We start from the raw sequence: 5786 nt of genomic DNA, 5'->3' as shown, positions 1-5786 counted from the left end.
TTATTTTCATTGTCTCCACTTGTCTCCCTGTCTTTTTTTGTTCTGGACACATGGCTGGCTATTTCTCACATGAGTCACCAACAGCCAGTGTCACACTAGATTATCTGTACTGTAGACTGGACATTCTCAACAGATCCAATCTATTTTACACAGGAGGTGTACACTTTTTCATAGTGTAGTTGTTTGTAAAACTGAGCACATGCAACAATATATTAGTAAAAGAGCTAATTATCAAGATACAGCTCAACAATCAACAAGTAGGGATGAAATAAGTGACAATGCATAACTCAAGATATGATTAGATTTCAGAATGAAATGCATTTTTTTTGACCAATTATATGATTAATATGGTTGATGAAGGTCTAAGTGACAGGTCGTCTGCTGCCTACACCTAAAATCCCTCCCTGCATCTTATTTGGCTGTTTAGATATTAGTTCACTGCTTCACTTTCATGGGTGTTTAATAATTGCCCTTTGATAACGATGGACTGTTTTATGAAAAATATCAACCTCCCTCTTTTTTTCCCCCCTGAAACAACACCATATTTATATTTAAATCTCTAGATGTCACACTGATACACAGAGCTGTTACGCCCGTTTCACACATACTCCGTGTGCAGTGCGTATGCGGTGCAGGAGCAGCACGCGCAATAGTGCTTTCACATATGCTGCGTTTGCAGTGCGTAACTGATCCGCTGCTGTAGGCTATACCACAAATACATAGCCTACTCACTATTTGTATTTCAACTTTTATTTAAAAAAGAGTTTTTTGTCAGTGTGGCATGATTTCCTGAGTTAAGTGGTTGGGCTGGACATTTTTAATGTCATCAGTTGTGCGGGCTATAAAAGCCATTGTCGAATGCACCTAGGCAGAGCGTCATTTCCCGGATGTGGTGTGGTTTTCGCTGTTGCGATTGAACGTGACTCGTGCCTGGTTCGGCTCGGTAAAGGAGAGCGGCTGTGTTTATGGTCGCTTCCGTGTTCGCCGTTTTGCCACAGCTGCTCTAATCGGCTGATGGCTATGAGTTTGTATCTGTCCTTCTCCAGGTATGCGTTGACTTTATTACATCCGCTTATCAGCCGTGGAAGTGGTGCGAGTCGCGATTTGTTTTTTTATTTCAGTTGATGTTTTGTGTACGGGTGGCGGCTGTTGCAAATAGGCCGAATAATTAAACCTACAGCTATATCCCGGTTCCCGCAGCTGTCACTTGGTAAGTTTATAGTTTTCTTTGTATTTTTTTATAGATTATTGGATGTTAACTGTATGGTTCTTCCGCTGATTGCAGGATGAATAACATCCTTACAGTGGCAGCACCGCTGTCTCGTCCTATGGTCGACTTGCATTGAGTCCGTGTGTGTTCTGGGTCGCAGTGGTGTTTGACCCGTGCCAACGAACTGTGTATGTGTGCACACGTGCTGTTCCAACAAGCGTCTTCGAGTGTCCTTATTTTGTGTGGTACTCAGTTTTGTTAAATTTGTTGGATTCCTTGTCTATTTAATTCAAATCGGTTATTTTGTATTTAGGTTATCAGTTATTTTGTTTTGTATTTTTGTTTGATCTTGGTTTTGCAAATCTTCAGTAGGCTATGGGTTTCTTCTTGTGTATTGTGATTTAGTTTTCATAATGTGAAATTGGATTATTTGACTTTAAGCTGATTTCATTTTTTCCTTTGTCTTAATTTAAATTTATTTTTTGTTAATTGATTTATTTTTGGTTGATAATATTGTGAAACATTTGTTTGTTCATTTGTTGTAGTTTATTTTGAGTTAAAGTATTGTTTAAGTTTTTTCCTTTACAGTTGTGTAATTAGTACAATATATTGTATTAACGTGTGTGTGTGCGTGTGTGCGTGAGTTGTGTATTGAGTTCTTTCTGTCTAGGAGCTGCAGGCCTTCTTGACCAGGGCGACCATTCCTCTATAGATGGTGGTGGTTTTTCTTCATTGTGTGCTGTGGTTTGTGGCGTGCACTGGGGTTCTTTAATGGTATGAGTGTGCTGTGCAGATTGTGAGATCCTTCATTATTGGAGCATCTTCCCTGTAGTTTGGCTGCAGCTCCATGACATTTGAAGTGACTTATGTAAGCCCGTATTAAAATTGATGTGTGAGATTGTCTAATTTATGCTTTTATGTCATCATAATAAAACTTTTGTATTTGATTGATACCTGTGTCTCCACGTTGCTTGCCACTGGGTAGGGAACCTGTGTCAGCCTTGTGAGTTAGATTCTTTGGGTGAAATTCCCAAGGTGGCGTAGTCAGGCATTATTCCTTAATTTGATCATCTCAAATCCATTTGCTAAATTTACCTGGGCCACACAGGGCCTCGGTTACATCAGCATTGCGATTCTCTTTGCACAAATATACACACTTTAATAGACGTATTTCACGTTTAAACACAATTTAAACAACATATTAAATGCATTACTTGTATATAATTATATATTAAGTTGCTCAAGCAAGTGGTAAAATATTTTGACTTATACTTATGTTAAAATCGCATAGCCTACATTTTAAATTAAAACTTAAAATTGACAAAAACAGCAGACTTAGCCTACCCTTTCGTTGTGCATAATTTAAATCTTTATACAATAATTCTTGCATGTCACAAATAACTTGTTTTTCCACCTCCACGAATGAGACGTGTTGTTCATTATGTCGCCTTGTTGAGGTAAATTGTAGCTTACCTTGCTTTACCCTGGTCTTAAAATGAAAAAAGTAGTATTTAATTAAATACATTTATGGTGAGATTACTATATTTTATTTAATTAATCGCATTTTTGGTGAAATTACATTTTCAGGTCAATCTGTGTTCATTTTGACCACGAACTATGTGCTGTCACTTTAATTCAGCGTTTGCAGCACAGCAAAAATAGACTCGGTGCGGAAACGATCTCTGCACTGCTGTATACGCACCGCAACTGGAACGGATCGACGGACTGCAACCGCGTGCAGTGTGAAAGCTCTGACCTGTTAACATGGGTACGGAAAAAAATACGCACCGCATACGCACTGCAAACGGAGTATGTGTGAAACGGGCGTTAGAAGTGTGTATGTGTGTGTGATATAAAGCAGAGGTAAGTCAGCATCATTCTGTAGAATGGACAAACCTTGACAACATTTTGCATCAGTAAAATTACAAAGCATAGCGTATCTGGATTAGTAGCAAGGGCACTGAAACTCATATGAAGCTTCAAACTGTGCACAGAAGCAAACCTCTCTGTGGAAATGTGAACATCTGTTCCATAAACTGTAAACTGATGTTTTATGATGTTTCAAGTTTGCTTATGTTTATGATGTCATGATATATATGATGATAATTATTATTTTTAACCCCACAGAGACTGTAACAATTTACAAAATGTAAAATAAAATAAAAACAATACGTGCATACAACTTTAGTGGCATATTAATGGTGATAATGTCAATATTTAATGTAATATTTTTTGAGTTATTATTCAACAATTATTCAATCCCTGTTTAATTAGCATTGCTGTTCTTAGATCACATTGTATGTATGGTAAGGTACAAAATTGTGTTAAAACACAATAAAGCCTTTAGAACCTCTACAATGACACTTAATTAGCTTTAGTTGTGACACATTCATAAATTTAGCCCATATATGTGCTGAAGTTGAAGTGAAGGAAATATGGCAAAGACAAAAGAGCTCTCACAAAAGCTAAAAGAACAAGTTGTTTTATTACATCAAAAAGGCTTTGGCTACAAGAACATTTCCAAGACACAAAAAGTTCCTAAAGACACAGTTGGCAGCATTGTTTGTAAGTTTCAAACATATGGTACCATAACAAACCTTCAAGGGCATGAAAGAAAAAGTACATTTTCATTACTGGGAATTCTATGTTTTTATAAGAGCATCATAGAAAAACCCTCGATGTAGTGTTAAAAGACGTGCAAGATGAACAGTTGAAAAAAAAAAAAAAAAAAAAAAAAAAAAAAAACATTTCAGTGCAAACTAAAAGAAGAACACTGGACAAGCACTGACTTCATGAATTATTTGAAGTATCAGACATTTTGGCAAATATTATGATGCCTTCAGTGGTTAATCTGAAGCTTCACTGGATCATTGGACTATCCATCTGGACAGTAATATACATCCAAATCTACCAATGCTTGGTTTAGGGATTGGTCATGGAATGTCCTTGAGTGGCCTGCTCAGAGTTCTCCACATTTAAATCCCCTTGAAAACGTTTGGTGATATTTAAAAAAACAACAAAAAAAAACAGTGACAGCACAAAAACCAAAGAATTTCATTGAGCTGGAAGCTTTTGCACAAAAGGAACGGCCTAAGATTCCAGTAGAGAGGTGTCAGTAGATTGTAAGTACTTAATGTATATTTATGGTTACAAAAAGTAAATGATTAAAAATGGGGTTGAACAATTTAGAGCCAATTATATATATTTTTTGTAACACTTTTGTAACGTTTTTTTGGAACATTATGTTGACTATAAGTAAGTTTGCAACTACATGTCAACTACTCTCATTAGAGTATTAGTAGATAGTCTGCTTAATTTCTGCTTAAAACTCTTTATTTTGATGGTCCTCTAACAGACATTCTACTGACTATAAGTAACTTTATAACTACATGTCAACTTATTATATCCCTAACCCTACCAGTCTACTAATACTATACTAACAATCTAATGAGAGTTAGTAGAAATGTAGGTGCAACATTACTTTTAGTCAACAGAACGTGTTAAAGGGACCATAAAAAAAAAATATATATATATATATATATTTTTTTTTTGTTGTTGTTGTTGTTGTTTTTTTTTGCATGTCAGAGGGGTTCAATCATTTTGAATGCAAGTGTATGTGTATATAAATTCTTTAACATAGTCAAAAGAAAAATACCGAAACCTGCCATATGGCATGAGGATAACATCCCAGACCAGGAGCGCATGATCTGGATGTTTTCAGAATGATTAAAAAGGTCAATATGCTGATAATTTTGACAATGCTTGACCTTTGATGTAAAAAGTAACAAAACTGAGCTGAATTGAAATAACTTTTTCTTTGTTTGCTTCTTTCACATCATGCATGAGCATCCTACGCTGATATTGTCCCCTGGCTGGCCTTTAGAGAGTGACTCGACTTCTAAAACACAGCATCGATCTCACATAACAGTCTTATTAACATGTCACAACCCATAGGCCGCTCATAGCTGCTTCACTGGCAGGTGTACAGTTAGCTAAATATCTGCCTTCTGATTATGGAACAAAGGGTTTTTTAGGTGACCAGAGTCTTCCAGATGACGGAACAAAAAGACACCCAGAATTCCCTTACATTAAAAGTGAAGTACAAAATAGTGTGATCAATTCTTAAAAAAACGTTTTGAACGTTTAATGTTAAACATTCTTTTCGTAACATTTAAATCCAGTAAGTGCAAAGTTCTTTAAGCAGTGAAAGGCCCGGCTAGGGAAAACTAGCCCCACATGTATTATTGATATTCTGTTGATAAATGCCATAGTGAAGAATCCCAATCCTGAAGGACTTGTGTGACTGCAAGTTTTCTTGTTAATCAATCAAGGCTTTTGGAACCAGTGGAGAAAACTCTCAAACAATCAATTCAGAGTTGCTGTCAATCAAATACCCACAACCAAAAAAAGCATTAAAAGACTTTCCATCAGTGTGAATGACAACATTTCCTGTAGGATTACTGAAATGTCATAAGGTCAAAAATCTTTCGGTCATCTATTGGATCTCAAATTATATGACAGACTATTGTGAATGTGATCAGATATGTCTAAAACTCAGAGATCTGCATGTTATGCT

General features: G+C 36.2%; 1 long non-coding RNA gene across 1 annotated transcript; it reads left to right on the top strand.

Annotated features, from left to right (window-relative positions):
- Positions 1-870: 870 nt before the first annotated feature.
- LOC311299078 lies at positions 871-2161 on the top strand. The gene is made up of 3 exons (XR_014629046.1): positions 871-1046; positions 1122-1210; positions 1286-2161. It is a non-coding gene; the product is annotated as an uncharacterized lncRNA (long non-coding RNA).
- Positions 2162-5786: the final 3625 nt, after the last annotated feature.

Source organism: Rutilus rutilus, assembly GCF_951802725.1.
Source record: "Rutilus rutilus genome assembly, chromosome: 10".
Taxonomy (NCBI): Eukaryota; Metazoa; Chordata; class Actinopteri; order Cypriniformes; family Leuciscidae; genus Rutilus; species Rutilus rutilus.
The sequence above is the reverse complement of the archived record's forward strand: the minus strand, read 5'-3'. Positions and strand labels throughout refer to the sequence as shown.